The following is a 22,524-nucleotide window of genomic DNA, read 5'->3' as shown; positions in this document are numbered from 1 at the left end:
TTGATACAGCAGCACAGAGGAAATATATTCAGAAGAAGGAAGAGGAAGGCAAGTCACTATGAGAACAGAAGAAACTATTTCAAAAGAATTATAAAAAAGAAATCCTCGGGTTTATGCTTTGAAACATGTTACAATTTTGTGAGACTCAGAAGACTATGATAACATGAGACTAAAATTATTCATAATTAAAAAGTTTTCCCCAAATAAAACATTTTAAAAACTGTTAAAAAGTAACAATACATGGTTTCAAAATCTACATATGCCTTGAAAAACATGAACTAAACTGAAATGCTTCATGATTAAAGACAGCTGCTCACTTAGCAAAATTTTTGAGAAAAAGAAAAGAGTTTATTAAAACTTACTACCTAGTCCTAACAATGATATAACCCTCCCTCTTATTAAACCAAATTAATTACATTTGTGTGCTTATGTATATTTCTGCATGTATCTATGGATATCCACACATATACAGATAGTGAGCATCAAGAAGTCTGACATTAAAAAGCTGAGAGATCTATCATTCTTACAGGAGGAACAATCAAACACAGGTTTGTGTGCACACCCATAATTCAAGCAGCTTTGGAACACATTCATAATTTTTCTGTCCTTTTGTAGCTGTCCAACCTGTGTCCCAGTCTATCACCCTTGCACTGTGCTGCCTCCTCCCCTGCAGCCTGGCCCAGCAGATGTGTTATATACAGCAGGACAGATTTACATACAGATCTATATTTACAACAGCCTCCCTCCCTGGGAGGTGCTCAGACACAGCTCAGCAGCCCAGAGCTGCAATTGCCACCAAGTGCAGACCCAGGCAAGAGTAAATGGGAGCCTCTCCCTGGCTTTGCAAAACAAGCAGGTTGCACCAAGGGAAGCTACCCTTGCCAGGGAGCTCAGTGCCTGTCCACAGAGTAAAACAGCATGCCACTGACACTGAACACCACCACTGTTCTCCCCACTGAATCTTGCATCCTGGAGCCAATCCATTCCTTAATGTCAGGATCACGATTTTTTCATTATGTGAAGATATATATCTCTCTACTCTTATTCCCAAAAAAGAACAACCACTTTCACTGAAACTTAAGGTGGGAAAAGTCAGCTAAAGTAAAGTGTTTTGAAGGAGAGTTTTCAAGCCATTGAATTTTTGGAAAGACATCAGCAAGAAGTAGTGCTAGCAGAACTGCCTAAAGAAGCCACACATCTCCCAAAGACCATTGCAAATGTTACATCTTTTCACCTGTGGTGTAAAAATGCAAATTGGGCTGAAGACTCTGGAGGGGAGTTATATAACAAATTTCATCCAAACTGCAGAACTTTTTAAGATACACAACACACTTCCATCTTGAAAATGCATGGGAAGATGTCCTGTATGAATCCAAGGTCAGGTGGCCCCAGCTCAAGGGTTAGTAGCCAGCTGGCAAAGAGAACCCACGGGTTCACCACAGAGTAGAGCCATGTCCCAGGCCTGTAGCTGGGGACCAGCAAAATAGCACCACTTCTGACACTTTTTTCTCCTACCTCCTTCTACCTGAAGGTACTTAAGGATTGCAGCTTAGGCTCTGTATTGTAAAATTAAACAGAAATTTATATAAATAGAACAACATTTTTGCTACCTGCACAGCCTCTTGAAAGCATGCTTAGCAGAACACTCCAGAAAAAAAATTAAAATACACCCTCAAAACTCACCCAGGATGGACTTACCAACCCTAATTCTTATTCAGGAGGATGATCGCATTCACACCTTTTCAATTCTTTTTACTTGTGGTTAGCTGCCTGGGGTAGAAAATTCCACATCTGCCAATTAAATAATGACTGCTTATAAGTGTTGCTATTTAAAGCTGATAAACTTTGTAAAAACACATATGTTTCACAGGCTGCCAGGACTGGAATTCTAGTTTCCACATTGCTACTCCAATCTATATTTTATTGTGCATATCTTATTTTTTTTCCTCTGTAGTGTCATTAATCTGCTTCCTGGCTGTGCAGAATAATATCCCACAAGAGCAGGCTGCTTTTTGAATATTTTATTATCTCTCATTGTATTTCCAAAGTAATATATATTTACAAATTCAACCTCCTACAGGCAGAACTATATTGTTTTCCCTCTATGTTTGAGAAGCAAGGCACAGATATCGAATATAAATAGAAAAATCTATCTACACTCATTCACGTTGAAAGAAAGAACCAATCACATATCAAGCTGTGCAAGAAACGAGGGGAAAAAAGAGATTTGCATACTGCAGGAGAAGACAGAGGGGCAGAGAGGTACACAAAGGGCTTATGTTCCTACTGGAATACATCTTTCAGTTCTGCTGAAGGACAACTCTTTCCAGGATGCCTCTCTCATATCTGAACAGATTGTATCCAGTGGGAAGTACACTGGAAGGGCTTGGCTGAGTATTTATCCTTCACAGTCCTGATTAGTTTCATCAAATAATTTCCCGGGGTTGCCCTTTTTGACACAGAGCATTTCCTACCTTACTTTAACCTGTAGCATTTTAGCAGGATGAGGAGTGAAAACACCCTCTCCCCTGCTTCCCTCTTCACCTCCGTACTGGCAGCCAGCACGGGCCCCAATACACTGAACTCCCCATGGCTCCTCTGCTGCAGGGAAATCCCATCAGACAATGACAGATCTTCTCCAGTTTCTGAACAAGGCAAGGCTGAGCTTGAACTTGGCTCTTTATAGGTGAATACTCAGTAATATCCGCTTGGTCCTTGCCACTTGATTTAGAAAGAGTAGAAAATCCTCATACAAAGGGGAAGAGAGACATTTTCATAGGCAAGGCATGGTGTTTTGGAAGTGCTTTCACCATTCTGTCACAGATGCCCTGTGTGTCTTTGGCACTGGGGTCTCACTGTTTCTTCACTCCCTCCAAGTACAACTCACCATACCTCATACAGCTGTGAAGATCATAAATGTAAAAGCGAGGGACTGAGAGCTCTCTGGGAAGACAAGGAAACATTAGATTCACTAGAGCCAAAGTCAGGGCACATTTATCAGTCATATTATGCAGAAGCTGAAAAAGGAGCACAGAAAGTGGGAGGGAGTTGCCCATTAAAAAAAAAAGAAAAAAAGCAACAACAACAAAACTCATAGTGTTGAAGGCACAAATTCAGTTTTTCAAGGCATGAATATGAATTTTAGCCTTGAAATTGAAATCGTTATAAATAAGAAACATGAAAATACTATAGATACCATGCACAGCATTTGCAAAGCCTTTTTGTTTCTACAGAGCTTTGTTGGCATTCTTAGGTTAACACAACAATCCAACTACGTAAGAGTATCCCAACACTTATCTAAACTATGGAACTAAAGCATGCCTAAAATAGGTCATCTGATATTTAGAGAGACATGTGTGTCTCTCTGTATGTGGGACAATTTGAAGATATCAGATTTTCTGCTTTTTTTGATCCATACAAGATGTGAAGCTCATTTAACCAGATATTTTCTACCATATTACAAGTATCAACCATTTGAACACTGCTTTAGATATCACTCCTTATTCTTCAATAGGAGAATGTGGGAATACATTATTTAAAAATACATGGTCAAATCAGCAAGTCCCAAACATGATGCACCCATCTCATAGCAGCTCTGCATATTTTAGTCTCTACTCTAAAAGCTATATGTTTGGATCTATTTCCTTGTCCAAAATAAATAACATGACAGCTATTCAGCACCCATACTCTTCAACTACATGAAATTGTTATGGATGAGCAATTTTTCAGAGTAGGTGAAGGGTTGTAGACTGTCATGCAAAAAGGTAATATTCAGCAAAAGTTCCTATAGAAAAAGAACTCACAATATCCTTTTACATTTTTATTTTTTAATATTTCAGTTCCCTGTCAGATAGCTGTTACCTAAATTTGAATTGAAAGCAAATAAAGCAACCACTGCTTATTTTTAATTGTGGTTCTTTTTAACATTAGTCTTAGGTTTCTACCTTATTCAGAATGTACAAGTATGATGGTTGGTTTTCCCTTTGTTTGTTGTTTTAATTTAAGAAATTCTATGCCAGGACAGAATATTTCACTGTTTCACTTGTACTTTGTCATCGATGATCCTCGTCCATGAGGCTCTGAAATCTCTAGAAATTTTTGTTGTCTTAAATAGATTTTGGATCACCTTAATACCATCATTATCTCAGGGCTACTATTATAAGAAAGACATGTTTACTTTAAAAGCTCAGTGTTCTAAAAAGAATTGCCTCATGTGAGTGTTTGGGAGCTGATATTACATCTTTTGTAGCTGCATAATTAGAGGCTGATATAGCTATTAACTCCTAATTACCCAATAGTACTTTTCCTATATGTGCAATCACTTAGTACTGTGCTTTTTAGTCACAGGAAAACATTTCCTCAAGTAATCCACCTCCAGTCTCACTCTCCAAACCTCATAAAAAGTAGTGTTTTGTAACAGATCTGGAACGATGAAGTGGAAATCATGAAAAGGCTTCACTCTCATTTTTGGTAGGCTGGAGTGTTCTTCAAAATTATCTATAAATCTGGGTCAACACTTTCCCTTCACAATAATTTAAAAAAAAATGAACAAAAAGCTAACAAAACTAAAAAATAATCAGCACCATCTTATAAGCCATTTTCAGTGCTTTCTGTATTTCAAAGTGAGGAATGAATCTTTATCCCATTTTAAAACATAGGATGGAGAAAGAAATTAGCCCCTGAAACAAAACCAAGTGATTTCAACAAACTTCCTTCCCATAGGGGCAATCCTAAAAGCTTATCTGTTTGAATGAATCTGTTTGCTGTGAACACATGATTATTTCTTTGGGGGAAAAAAGTCTTCATTTGGAGATTTTTTGTTCCAGCTGTGCTTTTGCAATAATATTTTACCAGTGTAGTTTCTAGCACTGAGAGAGTAACTGTGCCCAGTTGACAGGAACAATCTTCTCATGCCTTCTCTAATACTGTTTTTCAACAAGCTTTCCACCCTGGCTTTTCCAGCAATTCCATTTCCTAGATTCTATCTTTAGAGGGATAACTTTTTTGAAAAATGGCTGTAACTTGCTACAGATAACTTTTACACCTTGGCAAGATTTACATAGAACTAAAAGTCACATTCTGAAATAATGACAGATATTTTTCTCACACATCTTTCTTGGAAAACTGCTTATGTTTTCTAACATGATCTGCAACTGAGTTTATACTATTCTGTTAAGGTCAAATCAAAATAACAGTAGTGAATTCTGCAGAGTCTAATAATTAAAGCTCTTGCTGACTTTATTTACAATATGCATCCGTAGTATATGGAAGCAAACTCCAGTAATCTGTCCTCATGTAGAATTGAAAACAAAAAGGTTTTAAAAAATAACCAGGCAAGCAAAGGAAGAAAGAAATATACTTGTTAATTTTGAATAGAGTTACACAGAGGTAGAAAATATAACTATGTGGTGAGTAAGACTAGGTAAAAGAAATTAGAGAAAAATAAGTAGTGCTTTCTAACTCTGAAATGAAGGAAAATTAAAATAAATTGCATGCAATGTTTATAGTAGCATTAGTGGCTTACAGCATGGCAGGTAAAATTTCCTACACTACAAGGACTTCAGCAGCCATATTTCCTGATAAAATAGACATTTAAAGAATTTTCTCTCTCCCTAACACACCACAAATAAGCCATCAAAAAAAGAAAATATACACACCCACAGAATGGAGCATTGCACAACAAAGAACTGGACACCAGATGTTTCTGTGCCATCAGGAAGCATTCAAAGATACAGACATCACTGTTGCACTTTAAAAAAACCCTAAAATTCAATAATATGGGCCCAATATCCCCAAAAAAATTAGATAGTTGTATTATGACCTATTAGGCATTCAAATTCACATCAATTAACCAAAATCCTGAGCTACTGAAGCAGCAACATTCCTCAGCTCTAAATTCTGTAACCACCAAAGGTCAGGAAACCCACATTACAGCTACAGACTTATTTTAAGATCTGAGCTCTATTTTAACCTTTAACAAGAAAGAAAAGAGTAACTATCAATTTGTGTTAGCCATGCAGAAGGGTTAGACATACAATAAATGGCACTACCACGATTTAACGGAATGGCAATTCTTCCAACATGGCATTTCCCCATTTCCCAACACTCTGTGCAATCTCTTGGCTTCCCATTTCTAGCAGTGGGATTGACAGGAGCAATGTTTAAAAAGGAAGGATCATCCAAGTGCAGGTTCCTCTTATTATAAAAAGATGTGGGTACTTAAAAACCACAAGTGCAAAGCAGCTGGGAAGGAAGACACTTGCCATGACCTCACCCTGCCCCAAGGACCTGCTCCAGCCTGTTCAGTTCCGCTCTGGTTTGACAGCCTGCACTGCCACAGGAAGTGCTGCCATACATATGAATGAAAAACAAGCAACATTGTGCCAAACCTCAGCAGACACACATTGAATTCTATTCATTCAGGATAGCCAAGACAATGGGGAATTACCGCACCACTTAAAAATGAACTGGCATTCTCTTGAAATGGCTCCCAGGACCAAGGCATTAAAAGGAGACAACTCACTTCCTATTTTGCTTTTTTAGACAACGAATCTGAACACAAATAATAAAAAAATGCCAAATGTGTCTCAGAGTTTTGAGACTGTAGACCTTTTCCTCAAAATCCAAGCTTTTGGAATCATCTTAAGATTGGCCAAACTTCTGCTTTCTTTTCTACTAAACCTCTATCCATTGCGTTTGGAGAATGTGGTTTAAGAGTATGAAAGTTTTCAGGTGGAAAACAACTCTGCCCCTTAAATTCTTTTAAATTTCTTCTTAAATCCACTTCTTTCATAATATATCAAACCAGCAAACTTGAAGCCATGGAAATTAAGTCATTAACCCTTCTGTTAAAATTAGGGAACCAATACATTGACTTGCCAAAGATCACCCAAGAGCACAGCAGGAGAGTTAGGAACTACTTCTCTGAATCTCAAAAATCTTAACCACAAGACTGTGAAATCTATAACAATTAAGACATATATTGCATGTCTCTTGTGTGAGAAGGTCATGGAATAGTGTTGTTAATAGTTGAAAATACTATTGGGATCTCTTGCTTTCCTCACCAAGAAAATGCATACACAAAAGTCATGCAGAGGCACCTTTCTGGACACAGCTCCAAATCAAGAAGACCGCTTTCTTCTCAGTGACCAAGGAGCAGAGAGGCCCTGGACAGTTTTTGGAAAGCAGCAGCATGCAGACCGGTAAAGATATAGGACATATAAACACTAACACTTTTCATCTCTTAAAAGAATTCTTTTCAGCTCTACAGGGTGAATCTCAGGGAAGTTCACAGATTAAATCCAAAACGTCAAACACCACTGCAGCAGCTCAGAAAGCACAGGATAATGTTTGGATCAAAGTACCTGGGTCAGTATTCAAATGAAGCTGCTTTGCTAGATAAGCAACAGGTATTTTATTTCTTTCTATTTTCAGATAAAGCAACTACTCCAATGACAAATTCATCCAAATTTATAAGCCTGGAAAAGCAGAATAACTAACTTACTTTCCTTATTCCTCATAAGAAGAACTGTTTTGAATAGAAGCACCATACCTACTAGTCCAAGGAACTTAAAGGCCTTCAGAGCTAGAAGCAATCAGGTCAATTCAGAGCTTACCAATAGTATTTTCCTTTTTTAGTAAATTGGTCTTGAATGGAAAAGGTCTTGACAAAATTACCTTTTCTAACACATCTCCAGAACACATGCTAATACTGTTATTTAATGAATAAAACCCTCCTTTAATTTAAAATAGTGTTTGACATAATAGTCAATACATATACACTTTCATTTAGTTCCCTACATTGTAATGTAATTACATACAGTTTATCTAGAAAAACATATAATTATATATGCAAAAAGACGGTAATTTAAATAAATTATTTTTTATTTCATGAAACAGCTACACCCATAAATATAAAACATTACAACAATTAACCAGCTTTTTCCTGATTGCAGATTAGTATGCAGTTCCTACATTTTTATTTCAAGTAATCCACCCAGTTTATGGAAAATTAAAAACAAGCACTTTTTAGACAATGTAAATCCTAAATCGAGTTCTCTGTGCACTAAAACTTTTGAGCAGAGTTTCAAAAAATCTACTATGCACCAGCTCAGTGGCACTGAATAAGAATTAAACAAGAAATGCTTTGCCAAAATGCAGGAATAAAACCCTATGCATTCATGCTTTGTCCACAAGGGCTATTCTTGCTCATGTACTGAATACACACAGTATTTTAAATAGTCTGTCCATCCAATGCAAAATGAGTATGATTAATGGCTAATTGCTCTTTCTTGTTTGCTATCCTTCACATGCTATGATATCAGAGTTCCACAAGGGCAACTGTAGTGGGCTGGCCAAAAAGCCTGGAGGGGAAAATTAAATCCCCTTCTTAAGCAGCAGACTGGCAGTCTCCTCCAACAAAGGCTTTCCTTCCCTTGGTGGTAATGTGATTCATTTTCCTATAAAGAAGAAGGCTGGTATTTCAATGCGTAAAGACAGCCATTACTGTGACATTTAACAAGCCTGAAACCTCTGGCTTTCTTGCTAACCTAGATCTGCCTTAAGGCTATCAGAGACAAAAGAGGCCTTCTCCTCCAGCAAGCATCAAAGACCTAATAAAAAGCCAAGAACGAGTAGGCAGTCAGCTTCTGTGTCAGAAATGCAAAATAAAAATATAATCTATGCAAATTTGAGGCATGCAAAAAACTCATGGAACATTGCTTGTGTGTACAGTTGTACTCATAAAACCTGTAATGCACTTTTTGAATTATTCAGCAAGAGGAGGCTGAAAAGCAGCAAAGCAGCTTATTATGTTTGCTTTGCTTCATAGACTATTAGGTGGACAAAAAGAAAAAGGAATTTAGTTACGCTTGCTTATCTCCTAACCTTATAAACTTGGGATTAACAGATCAAAGGAGGATTTGGTTCAGTTGATAGAAAATGGAGCTCTTTTATAGCTGTTTGGTCTCCCTGTCCCTTATGATCAAATGAGCTTAAGCAATTGATAAAATAAATGGAGGTTTGAATTCATGTGGTTTAGTATATATATTTAATATTTGCCGTATTGCATTGTACATTTGCATGCAAAATTAAGTAACAAGTAAAAGAAGATTAAACATTGCACTTTTTTTTATTCTGCTTATGCCGTGCTAGTGGAACCCAAAGTGCAAACACCAGGTGCTGTACTGATATGATTTAATTTTCTTCATGATTTTATGAGGGATGCAGGGCAGCCCATGTACTACACATGTAAAGTGTTTCTAATGCTTCATTCCCTCATCTTGCCATTGGTCTGAAAATTAACCCACATCTGAGCTCCACCTGGGGCACTGCACAGCCTGGGATGTGGGGATGGAAACACCTGCTCAGCGGATCAGGCACACTTGGCTCACACAGCACTGACGTTAGGCAGCTGCAAAGTGGTCACTGGAGATGACAAGGCATGATACTGCCTCTCTTCTTCCCAACATTTCCAACTGCAACACACCAAAAAGTGACCTTATGATAGCAAAGATGGTGCTGCTTTTTATTCATTCACCAGCTCTGTTATTTTGCTCTGGGCTGGAGATGGGTGTATTCCTGGATGACTTAGAGACAGTTTCACCTTTTAAAGGACTGTACATATTTATTATGAATCAAAATTAAATTACACATGCTTTTGAAAGCGAGGTGAACCTGTTTTAGCTATAAATTACTCGATGTATCATTTCATTAAAAAATATCATCCCCTCCACATGTAAAATCATTTTTCCATGTCAATTAGGCCATACAATTTCCAGCTACAAAGCACCATGCTTAAAAAGGAATTAAGTAGCTTGCCTCTAATTTTTGTGTACTCACATTGGAAGTGCATGTTTTGACTGTAGCTTTACCACAAAGTTGTAGCTCTGTTACTACAGATGGTTTCTTCTAGAATAACTGAATGGGAATTGCACAAACTGTCTTCCCATGTGTTTGGTTAATATAATAGCTCATGGGATTTTCCAATTGCCAATTGAGGATTGTTCACAATATTAAAATGGCTAAAGAAGAATACCAATGTCTTATTTACCCCTCAATACTTCAGCATCAGTTATCATTTTGAGATATTTCTATTATATAATGCTTTTGTTCAGTATATTATATAATACTTTTGCAACCAAGACAGAACCATTTTAAAACTAGCGCAGCAAGAACTTCTAAGAGTTTTTACAAGATTAAGAAACTTTGTGCCAGGAGAAATTTAAGGAGAGATTTATGAAAGTCATTTAAAAACATGTCAGGGGAAAGAGGCAAATGAAAGCCTTTTCATGGGAGGAAATGTAAAGCACAAAGAACAGATAAAGTCAGAATTCTATGAGCAGCCCTTCTTTGGATGGATCTTTAAGGGAGAGGCTCTCACCACAGCTGAGTTAGTGGCTGACTTAGATTGAGGTTTTTCCCAGATAAGGTTTGAATCAGTCACTGAGCAGAGAATGGCCACTGGGATCTATCTGGACAAGTGCAATCAGAACAGTGCAACATTACTGAATTGAAGGGTGCAACTGGTAAGATTCCAGATACTGAGACCTTGCTAGATCCTTTGTATATATGCAAATTAGACATCCCTCCTTTTTGCTCGCAGCTTAGTTCAAGAGTTGCAAAATGGGAAACTTCTCCAAAACACATCTGCCAGACCCAGCAGATGCAAAATCTGAAGACAACTATATCAGATCTGCTTTTCCCGTGGTGGATTTTGAGTGGCACATATTAGACTTGATGTTTATACAGCACAATTTTGCACTGCATGTTTGCTGGAACTGTTTACTCAGGATCTCAGAAGAACAGGAGGGGAAAAGAAAAAGTAGAAGGAAAAGAAAAGGAGAAAAAGAGGGGAAAAGAAAAAGGAGAAACCTTAGCAATGAATACAGAAAGGCAAGAACTACTATGTAACTTTGAGTACCAAAAAGCCAAGAATGTTTTTCCTAGCTACAGAAGTATCTCAAACAAGAGGATAAAAGGTTACCTCCTAAACCATACAATTTTTCAGAAACTGTATATTCCTTTTCCATTTAGGGCTAACATTACAAAGAACAAATAAACAATACAAGTTGGCTACAGATTTTGTCATTTCGTTCAAATGACAGAATATCATTTGTTTTTGTTGGAAATATAACAAACGACAGCCAAGCAATACAATATTCTTTGGCTAAAGCGTAGACCTATGTACAATTTCACTAAAATAAATTAAATAGACACTGAGGGATAAAACACTATGTTAGTGTATTGTGTTACAAAGATAAATGTTAACACTTCCAAACTTGTTTGGCTCAAAAAGACATACCATACCGTACTGCAAAAATATCTTCAGGATAACTGGTCTCAAAATTACTTTATAAAACCTCGGTATTTGCAATCTAAGACAAAAATTAGAAATGGTTTCATTTTAGCAATATTATTTGTTAATACCTTAACAAATCAAAGGACAAGAGAAGACTGCATTTCCTTTTCTTAATGTTTAAAAGGAATACAGTGGGTAAAGGTACAGTAAGTTTCTGTAGCACCTCAAATTCAAGTTTTTACTTACCATCGCAGGAACTTCTAGAAGTTCTTTAATTAAATATATATTAAATCAATGTGTCAAAAATTGTTATGTTAAAAAACAAGTACCATATAAGAAACAAATGCTGAAGCTGAAATGTAGATCTATGGATGCCCTTATCTGTCTTATCATTCCATGCTGTAGTTGCAACATCGCTGAAGCTTTGCTATTCAAAATTACTAGTGAGGAAAAGTTACTGAGAAGTAATTTATGGCACTAAAGTGATATAGGGAGCATCTGTCTCCATCACAGTGCCTGCTGCTTCACCTTGCCTTTAAATACTGTGTAAGACCATTGGTTATCCTAGCAGTCTCAGGCTGAAAGCTTTGGGAGGTTTTATTATTATTACAACCAAACACTGGGGTCCCCAGTGTTATACATGTGGTATAAAGTCCTGTTACTGCTTGTGGTGTAGAGTCTTAAATTGAAAATATATGCACTTAGAAAGTGGCATGTTTTGCTGGTTTATAATTAGAGTGTAATTCTGTAGATACAGATTAAGAACTGCTGGCATTAAGTTTTTCTCAGAATCCGGGTCAAATTATGGTTTCTGCAAAGTGATCTCTATTTCCCTCTGCTGATGGACTCTCCATTTTATATTGAGTTGGGTTGTTTCTAAAAGTATTTGCCATGTAAATCTCAATGTAAGACCTCAGCTGTAGGATAGATGCATTCCCACGTTGTATGTACTACCATTTTGCAGACCAGTAAGCCAATTCAAAGGAGTTACGTGATGAATCCATGGGCAAGGAAAAGTGGTGACAGAAGTGGAATCACTTCTCCATTCTTAAAGGGACTCTGTTGAGCCTGTGCAAAAAATACTAATTATAAATATTAGATTAAGTCATATTGTGCTATATATAAGGTTCCTCCAACACACAGAATCTTACACAGTTTTACTACATAAATACTTTCTGCAGTACCTCAAACTCATTTGATTATCAATTCAAAAATAACATTTCTGTACATGGAAACATGCAGTATCAATATGGAACAATCTAAAACACCTCAAGAACATTCAAGTATACCTTGGTACTCTTAGAATAATTATTAGCAACAGCTAATGCTTCATAATGACCATTATGGAATTTTACTGTAATGAAAGAACTGCAAACCTGTAATGAAAAAAACCAGCAGGCACATATACAGAATAAATTATATCCAGTTTCTTAATATCTGGTTTTCCCTCTAAAGTTATTGCCAAGAACAGACACACACCGCACATTTTATATCCTACAGTTAAAGTTCTTAGAAGTATTATTAGTTGCTTTCTTTGGCAATGCAACAAAATATACCTCCAACATTCAGGTAACTGGATATGGCATTAGCTGAAGCAATTTGCTGAACACAGGCTTTCATACTCAAAATATGTTACAGATCTCCACTATATCACTAATAAATACTACAGCTAAAAGTCATCAGAGAAAGCACAGGAGAGTCTGCACATGTGAGAGTAAAAGAAAGTCTGGTTTTATTTTTAAACTTTTCACATGCAGAAAAATCGTCAAGCTCAAGAATTTCAATCTGAAAAATTCTAGTTTAATTATGAAAAAAATGTTACTAGACTAAAGACTCTTATAAACACTCCCTCTGTGAACTCCTTCAGGAAAGGTTGTGAATATCATTCCCTAGTGAATAGTTTCACTCACACACAAAGTAAGACAGGAAACAATAACAAGGAGGAAGGAAAATTGAGCAAGACCACTTTATTGCTCGTTACTAGAATGTAGCATAAAAGGATTGCAAGACTAAGGGGATCTTGAGACTTGAATTATTTGAATGAGTTCCCATAAAATTCCACAGCAAAAAGGACACTGCTGCAGGTAGAGCCTGCTTGTTCCCTTCCTCTGTGGAACTCAGTCTTTGCCAGGTCCCCGCAAGGTCTTCCCTCACTGATTTAATCTACTTTCTCTTTGCTCCCTCACTGCCAACAGGAGAAGTACTCTGCCTCAGCAGTAGAGTAGTTTGGGCTTTCCTTCTCTTTGGACATAAAGAGACCTTTCCCTTGAAAGTGTACTATTTTCTGAATTAATGATTCACCTGAACTACCCATTGACAATGGAATCAACATTATCTGTTTTCTACCTTCCAAAGAACTGTGTCAAGGTAATAACTACTACAGGTACAAGGACAGCCCAAAAGTGCAATTATTATTTCCTGTTAAAGATAAGAAAATAGTTATTTGGAGCATACCAGTGGGGTTACAGAAGATGCTGTACGGATCAGCAGTTCCTTCTGGGACAGCTCAGATGTTGGCAGCCATCTTGCCAGAAAAAATCTCTTTGAGCAGCACTGTTCAAAGAATAAATGTCAGACAAGCAAAGGATTCAGGAACAGTGGTTCAAGTGTAGGATGGGACAGCTGATTCCTAATTTACCTGTAATAGCTCTGCCCATGACCAGATTCAGATTCCACCTACTATGTCTGCATTGTTTCATTCCAACAAGAACTAAACTCCTTGAGGGCTGCAGAATGACTGCTGAACCAAGAAACATTAAAAGAAAGGAAAGAGATGCAGACCCATGCTGCTCTCAGAACACCATGACCAAAAGCTGGTTATCATTAATATCTTATGAATTTAAAGGTTATCACAAAGTCTAGTTCCTTCCTATTTGGTTCTACTGATTATTTTCAATCTACTCACAAGACAGAAAAATAAAAAGGCACACAAAATAAAAAAACTACAGAAAAATGCCAGGTCAGTTTATCTTTGGAAAGAAGAGTTAGAATTTAAATTGATAAAGTGAAAGTCTAATATCAACAGCCTGAAACCCAGCAGAGGTGACATAAGCATACATGAGGAGGACTACTAGATAAAAAATAGCTACAAGGGAGCACAGGAGAGAACACACAAACACACACCAAGTAGTAGCTCATCACTTAATCACTTTAGCAATAAATACAAACAGATTTTCAGCTGAAATCACTGTGTCTGAAGCAGTTAAATAAACTGAGGAACCCTCACAGCTCAGAAGGAACAGTTCTTTGCATTTAGAACAGCTTTATCAACTGCTACCTACTAAGGTGAAGAGGCAAACAAATACGGTGGGAAAAAAATCAATACAAAGAATAAATTCCTGAACTGAAGGGCACCCTGGTACCAGGTATTTAGGACTTGAGGCAAATCTCTTCACAGAGATGAAGAGCCATACGGAGGCAAGAGCAAATGACAAATAATTCTTCGCCCAGAAATAATTACCAGTTCCTAACTGAGTCAGAAAGAGTTTACACCAGGATTCAGTGTTGATACACAGCTAGTTTTGTTCTCTGAGCATCAGACTGGCTGTACACAGAACTGTGCACTCAGGAGTCCCAGTGAAAATATACCACCTATTAAGCATTCACTTCAGATGGCACAAGTATTTTAAAATGACCGATTAGAAAAGCATCTAACTGCTGCCATTTACAGGATTTTTCTCTGTTTCTGAAGTTCAGCTGCAGATCTAGGTTAGCAGTCTCAAAATATTCATTACTTGTGTTATCTATTTACACTTTTTGAAACCTCACTCATGCAATTAAGATACTGATAGCATTATTACCAGCAAAAGAAAGCTTCTCCATTCCTGTTAGCCTATTACAGATCTCAGGGGTGCTTTTACAGAAAACAGATTCTTTTGCTTAACATTTGGCCATGAAAGATGCTTTTTGCAGGCAATTCTGGGACTCCAGAGACAAGCTATGTTAAAAAGCATAATGTTCAATCAAGATTCAAGTAGATATTTTTTCTCTCTCTCCCTGTGTGTGTGTGTGTGTTCAGAAGACAGACTGCAATGTTGACAAATCAATGGAAAAGAGTCTCACAGCAAAATAAAGTTACATTTTGGAATATTCTGTGCTGGTTTCAGTCTTACTTCTGGACAGCAGGTCTCAAAATTATCCTCACTGCTAAACATGCTAAAGTAACAAAGATAAGATCTCATACTCTGTAAGATCTCGGTGATTTCCAAAGAGAAGAATCAGAAGCTCAGTTTAAGGTGTTTTATATGTTTAATATGGAAATGTTTAATTCAGGAAAGAAAAAATCCGGAAATCGTAAAAACTTGGTTTTGTTGAAAACAGATCCTAATGAAAAAATTTATGTAATGCTGGTTGATTTTGCCTTCCAGAAAAACATTTTGATAGACAGCTTTAATTTCAAGTTGCATACCTTCAGCATGCATATTCTGTGACTATTTCTACAAAAACAAAACCAAAAAAAATCATCTGGCATGCAAGAATTATTTATGCACTCTGTACAGGTCTCTAGCCCAAACTATCTATGCAGTGGTTAGCTGTTAATAACAAGTTTAACAGGATACATGACTAATATCATTCATGTACCCCATTCTAACAAGTTATATTAAGAGACATGGAGCACAGTTTCACTGTGTTTTAGCTTATATTCTCCTGTCCCCTTCTTTTTACAAAATCTGTTAACTTTCTACTAACTCAGCTCATACTACTGAAGGAAACAAATCTAAATTATTTACATTTAACTATATACAAATATATAAATGCAGATGGGATGTTTGAAGACTTCAGATCCTTAACCAAAACCATCATCATAAAATGGCATTTCTCTCACACAGAAATACATTAAAATATTTTCCCTAGTATTTAATTCAAGAACATAATAATCTGCATAACATAACATCAAAATCTATGATTTACAAAGAGAAGAAGTAATCAATATGCATGAATTGTCAGGTATATGAAGCCATTTAACAAGCTACATTTACAGAGGAAAAACAAATAGGAAATAAAAGAGGAATTTTTACTGACATCAGATTTTCTTACTGTGAAAATAACATCTCATCAGTGACAATTAAGTACTTTCAAATTTGTGTCAGTTGAATTGAAAACCATCCCAAAAGTAACTTTTGAAGAAAACAAAACATTTATTATTATTAAAAGATGTTGAAAGTTAAACATTTCTTTATGGGGGTTCAGCTAGCATTTTGCTCATTATGAATTTTTTGTCTTACTTTTTCCACAATTTCTAATCAGTCTCAAGTAAAATTAAATGTGTAAATAGCTATATTTTCTATAATAAGAGCAAATCATGCATCTCAGAGGGTATATTTGGCAGCTGCTTTCTCACTTGTCTTGCTGAAGATGTCCATGTTGCCCATACTGCTTTCAAAGAACACTAAATTTCTAAGTAGCTTTCCATCAGATGTTAAGCATCCCATGAAACACTTTCCCATTTACATTAATTCTCAAAGAACTCCACAGGAATTAGGTAGCTAACCATCTTGAATCTGGTCTGCTCATTGGAGTTTCATTCACAACCTTAAATACCTAAATGCCTTTGAAAAGAGGGTCTTCATTGCCTTTATAAATAGAGGGTTTGTGTACTCAGTGCCTTCTTCCATGCCTTCCACAAAAGTGAAATAAGTGATCCAAAGCTCAGGTATTCAGACCAAGATTATTTAATACAGCACTAAGCTCTAACTTAACATATTACCTCCACTGACTTTTGATAACTCTCAGAAACAAAACCCATTTTCTCTGTAGCTAAAGCAGGTTTTACTATATCTTCATCTTTATCCTCTCAACCTGCTCCATGCCAGATGGGTGAAGGAGGGTGCAGCCTATGAGGATTCACTCACAGAGCTGAAAAAAATGGCTGGGCTGTTCAAAATCTAAAGGAGTTAAAGATTGTCTGAGGCAGTTCTTAATTTGATTGGGATTTAAGCACTTAAGTCCACTAGATTTCTTTAAATATCTGCTCACTGACAGGCCAAGTGAAGGAAACTGCATTCTGATTGAGTGTACATGATCATTCCCACTAGGAACCCATCTTGGTGCCCTTCTGTGTCTGCTTGTTGTTTCATATCAACTCCAATGCAATAATAAACTGTCACACTAATTAGGACGAATTATTATATCATCCATTTGCTAAAATCTTAAAGGGAAGTACTGCAAATCTACCAACTGCCAAAACAAGAAATTGTTATAAAGGATCACAACCATAGTAAGGCAAACAAGCTTGGAACACAAAGCCTCTCTTGTCAAACAAACACTTTTTACAATAATAACTGAGTCCTTTTGCTAACACACTGGTGAAGAAAGCAGTTTGGGGGAGAGGGTTTGGGCTTTTTTTTTTTTTTTTTTTTACTTCTTACTTCAAACAATTCATTCATCATTTAATGAAAACACCTGTAAGTAAATAATGATTCAGAGTGAAGGCAATCTAAATAGAAAAGTACCTGAGAGGATGTGAAATGGCTCACTGCATTAAAACGATGCAGGACTCCTGTTCTGATATGGTATCAGTAGAATTTCACTACTAAATTTGTTTTACATAATTTCGCCTTCATAGATATTTTACCACATCCACGTAGTAGACTCATTTAAGCCATAAGCTAGAAGAACAAAATTAAATTTGTAACTAAAATTCTTGTATATCAAAATATATTCGAAATCGAGGCTGAGAAGAAAATGAAAGCAAACCATATAAAGAAATATAGTGGTGGGTTTTTTGAAACCTATGGCTTAGAAAATTTTGGAGACCACCCCACAAACTTGTGGTTTATCAAAAATTTTAATTACAGCCTATTTAGAAAAATACTCCCAATCATTGCATCTAGATACATACAGCTATGGCCCATGATATTCTGATATCTTCTAACTACCCTACCAATCAGGGGCCTCCATCACATATTTTAGTGGTCCTAATTGAGATGGTATTGTTTTCAAGTACATTGGATTAGAAAATAAACTCTATTGCTGATTCTGAAAAACTGCCAAAGACACAAAAACCACTCAAAGCAAATAGTAAATTAGTCTGTGATTTATGCTCAACATAGTAAAATGATCAAAGACAGATAGACATTCTGAAATGTGTAGGGAACCAGAAAATGTACCAGCTCTTGCTAATATATGGAATTATCAAAGACCTCCCAAATGACTTAAGTTAATTCAAGCCCCTTGTTCACAATTAGACTGTTATCATGAAATCTGCCATTCAGTTCCCTACCATCACATCTATGCCAAGAAAGTAGCACAGACTGGAAAAGAGTTTGAAAGAGAAAGAGATTGCTAAACCCTTACATCTTCTATTTCCCATAAAAAACAAAAATCTTTTTAAAGAAATGTATTTTCTTTCATGTGAACTTGATGCTGTCTAATTTAATTCTTGATGTTTCTTCCATTGTACGGTGAGGCGTCCTTTGAGGAAGGAAAAACAGCTTGTGTTTTGATAACAAACACACAAAAAATAGTTGCATCTCTGCTTTCAAAGCGACAAGCTGTTTTTATTTCCTCTGAAGAATCTCATTACAATATGATGGACAAAATGTCAGAAATAATTAAGTGCAAAAGGTGGGGTTTTTTTCCTTGAGAGATATCAACTATTGGAAACGCTGCTGGTTTTTGCAGGTCTCTCCTCCCCACCTATTTCTTGGTCACTTAACATGAATTTATTGCAAAACTAATTAAAAGCAAAAGAAAACTAAGAGAAAGATACATCCAATATGAAAATAGCATTAATGCTTTTACTAAGCAGGAAGTTAAAAGAGCTTGCTGTTGGAGTACACTGAGCCTGTGAGCCTGAGTCTGTGTTCACACGCAGACGCTCAAAATCCAGGTCTTGGCACTTTACAGGAGGAGCAGAGCTCTCTCAGGCTGGAAAGCCTTTGCACTGTTCATTTCAGGTTGAGGGGGTCATGCTTCCCCCCACCCTGGGGTCAGCGTCGTAAACATCAGCCCATCAAGATAAGAAGGTTAAGGCAGATGATATTAATTACCTGTCCTTTCAAGTCATCCCTGTCTCACATCTGGTTTCCTCTTTGTAACATTCATCTAGGCCAATAAAAGCAGGGCAGTGGGGGCAGAAGAGAAAAGCGCTTGAGCAGCTCTCTCCTTGCCCGGGCAGCGATGGCACTGCATGCTCACCTCCCTGCCCTCACCCTCTGCCTCCCTCGGACACACCCAGGGCACCAGGGGATCCTGCACACCCAGCTCTCACTGCAGACTGGCAGGTTTGCTCCAGCCACGCCAAAACACTGGCAAAATGTCACTCTTTTACCTTTTTCTACTTTTCGCATAAATTACTGGTGCCAGTTGTACTTTTCCAGGTACATCACATACGTGTTTCCCAAAGCCTGGCAATGAGAGTCTTGGGCAAATCAAACATTGCTGCTTTAGTTATTCAACAGGCTTAACAGACCTCACTGTCTGAACACCTCCCTTTGCCTTTATTTCACTCTGTTACTTGTCACTCAGACCACACAGATGGCAACTTCTACACCAGCATCTGTCAGGTCTGGACCAGAAGAAAAAAAAAAGCAAATGCTTCTCAGATCAAAACATGTAGAAAAATGTTATTTAGCAAAACTTTTTAAGCTTCTTTATTTTCTTTTCTTTAAGCTTTTTCTTTTTTTCAGGTGATATCAGTGTTGCTTTTGCTGCTGTTTAAATGAAGACTTCACCACATTAATTTTGAACAGGAATGCTGTTCAATTCAAAATTTTCATTTCTTCTTATAAATATCACAGAGAATTAAGAATGCCAGGGTAACCCTCAAGGTAATTTATACCTTAAATTATTTTTAATGGAAGGCATTTTCAAATTTTCTAAGGTTCTTTGACAGTATCAAAAATTAGAAAGTATATTCTTAAGTACAGGCAAAAAAAGCTCATTTACTCCACAGCTAGATTCTCACTACTACATTAGTTTCAATTCAAAATTTGAAGAGAAAAGTAACACACCCGATTTCCATTCCCTAGCCCATCCCATCAATACATTTCTATTTGCTTTCAAAGTCTCAATTGTTATTCTATTTAACTTTTTCCTGTTGTTTTTACAACCACAAAGCTATTTTCATGTGTGTTATACTATCAAATCTAAGGGCCCATTAGCTACATCACATGTGCCTGGAAATCCAATGCTAAAGAGTTGTGTGTCTGTTCTAAAGGAACAATATACACACAAGCTTTTATTTACTGAATGAAAGGATATGAGGTCCTTCAGAACTCTTTTCATTTTGTTGCCAAGGACAAACCAGATAAATACTGTGGTGAGATCTGTTTATTGATTAATGTAATTATAGCTATTATCTACAAAGAAAAGTATATGATAGTAATTCTAGGTCAGATACAAAGTTATGTAAACAATGTTAATTTCAGCATAGTTTCAATTTAATCAATCACTTTGTGCGTATCAGTTTTCAAACTGCATGCACTTAATTACATGCTCACATGTAATTTTTCCTTTTTCCACAAGAACCTTGCCTCATTTAGTGGACATTATCTTATCAAACCTTGGGTTAGACTGTGGATGTATGTGTGACAACAAGCTAATTTCTTGTGTAATCCCTGAACTGCTGTGTTTCTTCTTAGTGTTCTCAAAAAAATTAAAAAAAAAACCAACCTGAATCTCTACAGAGCATTCCATGTCATTGGGGAAATAATGGTGTCAGTCACACCTGTGCCAGCTAACTGAACCCAGCAATAAGAAGGATGATTTCATCCCTGTTAGAGCAGCCCACTGACAGAACAGTACACTACTGATTAGCAGCATTTACAGAACAGTGCAATGCCATTAAGCACAGAGGAGCTGGAGCAGATTTAACAGTCCCATTGCAATAGGTTGTGGGGCCTGAACTGTCCCCTTTACAGCAAGCACAGGTATCTCTGCACACCCAGCAATCACTGCAGCACATATGCCCTTTGATACATCTCAAATTTCTGATGCAGCCTTTAGGAAAATACAGCCATTGCTCTTTTTCCTGTTAGTAAACCCAGGTCTCCCTCTAGCATTTAAGAATGTGACACAGAAATTAACCAGTTTGGAAACTATTTTCAACACAGCAGTATGTGAAAAACAGTTTGAACTATTATATAAAAGAGCAACTTATCTAGGCTAGTTAAGGGAGTAAAATATCCAAGCCACACAATCATAAATGTTCCAAAGATTCTGATTTAACAATGTGATAACTGTGAGCCACAACCAAATCAACCAGCAGTGTGACTGCAATGAACATGTCCTTATCTCTCAGGACATGATGTGATAATTAAGCTCACAGATCCTTAGGAAGTAACACCATAAAATACTAACTAGTCAAGCAATTCTTAGCTTGTGCTTGGATTCAAAGGCTCAGTAGACAGCAAGAGCTGGACATGAGCACTCAGTTATACAGCTCATGGGTACTAGGGTGTTACAGTAATGCTGAGGCACCCTGAAACAATACATCCAGTACTGCTCTGGCAGACATATCCGTCTGGTGCCCAGCCAGATCAGAGCATGCAATAGCTGCCCTTCTCTTTTCTGATGGCATGCAAAAATTATTTATTAGCATCCAATTCTCTCTACATAAAAAACTGTCACATAGTATTTACAGCTCTTTCAGAAGAGCATGCCTTCTAGTCAAAGCCTTAAGAATTTTAGAGGCCTGACTACACAGCATACCTGGTCTTAGAAGTACCACCCAACTTCACCTCCTTTGAAAATGCCAGAACAGCCCAATTTTCCAACATGTTGGTGTGCAAGAAAAAGCAATCACTGAAATATTTTCTCCAGTGATAAGTTCATGAGATATCCCATTACAAGTATTTAAAGGTGAGCTCAGATTTACCTATTGATTCAGTAAATTAGTTTAACAATTTCAGATTACAATTATCAATTAAATTAATTGATATAATTAAATCAATTAAATGTTTTCAGACAAAATACAGTGAAATCCAGTAGGAATGAGCAGTAGATGTACCTCTACCATGGCAATGAGCCTTGATTCTTGTCTCCTTTTTACCTTTCCCAATGAGCACATATATCCATTTGAGTAGCCTATGTGCAAAGGTAGACAACACTTTCATTTTTAATTTGATTCAGTCCTGGATTTGAATTTGCCAGTTTGATTTCAGCATATTTGTTGAGTAAAAACTTTGAAGCTTATTATAAGGACTAGGCTAAACTCACCAATTAACATAAGCAGTTTCAGGTTTTGGCAAATTTTTTAAAAAGCAGCTAAGGAAGTCAGTTGA

The sequence above is a fragment of the Motacilla alba genome, chromosome 11 (assembly GCF_015832195.1).
Source record: "Motacilla alba alba isolate MOTALB_02 chromosome 11, Motacilla_alba_V1.0_pri, whole genome shotgun sequence".
NCBI lineage: Eukaryota > Metazoa > Chordata > Aves > Passeriformes > Motacillidae > Motacilla > Motacilla alba.
This window is presented reverse-complemented; position numbering follows the sequence as displayed.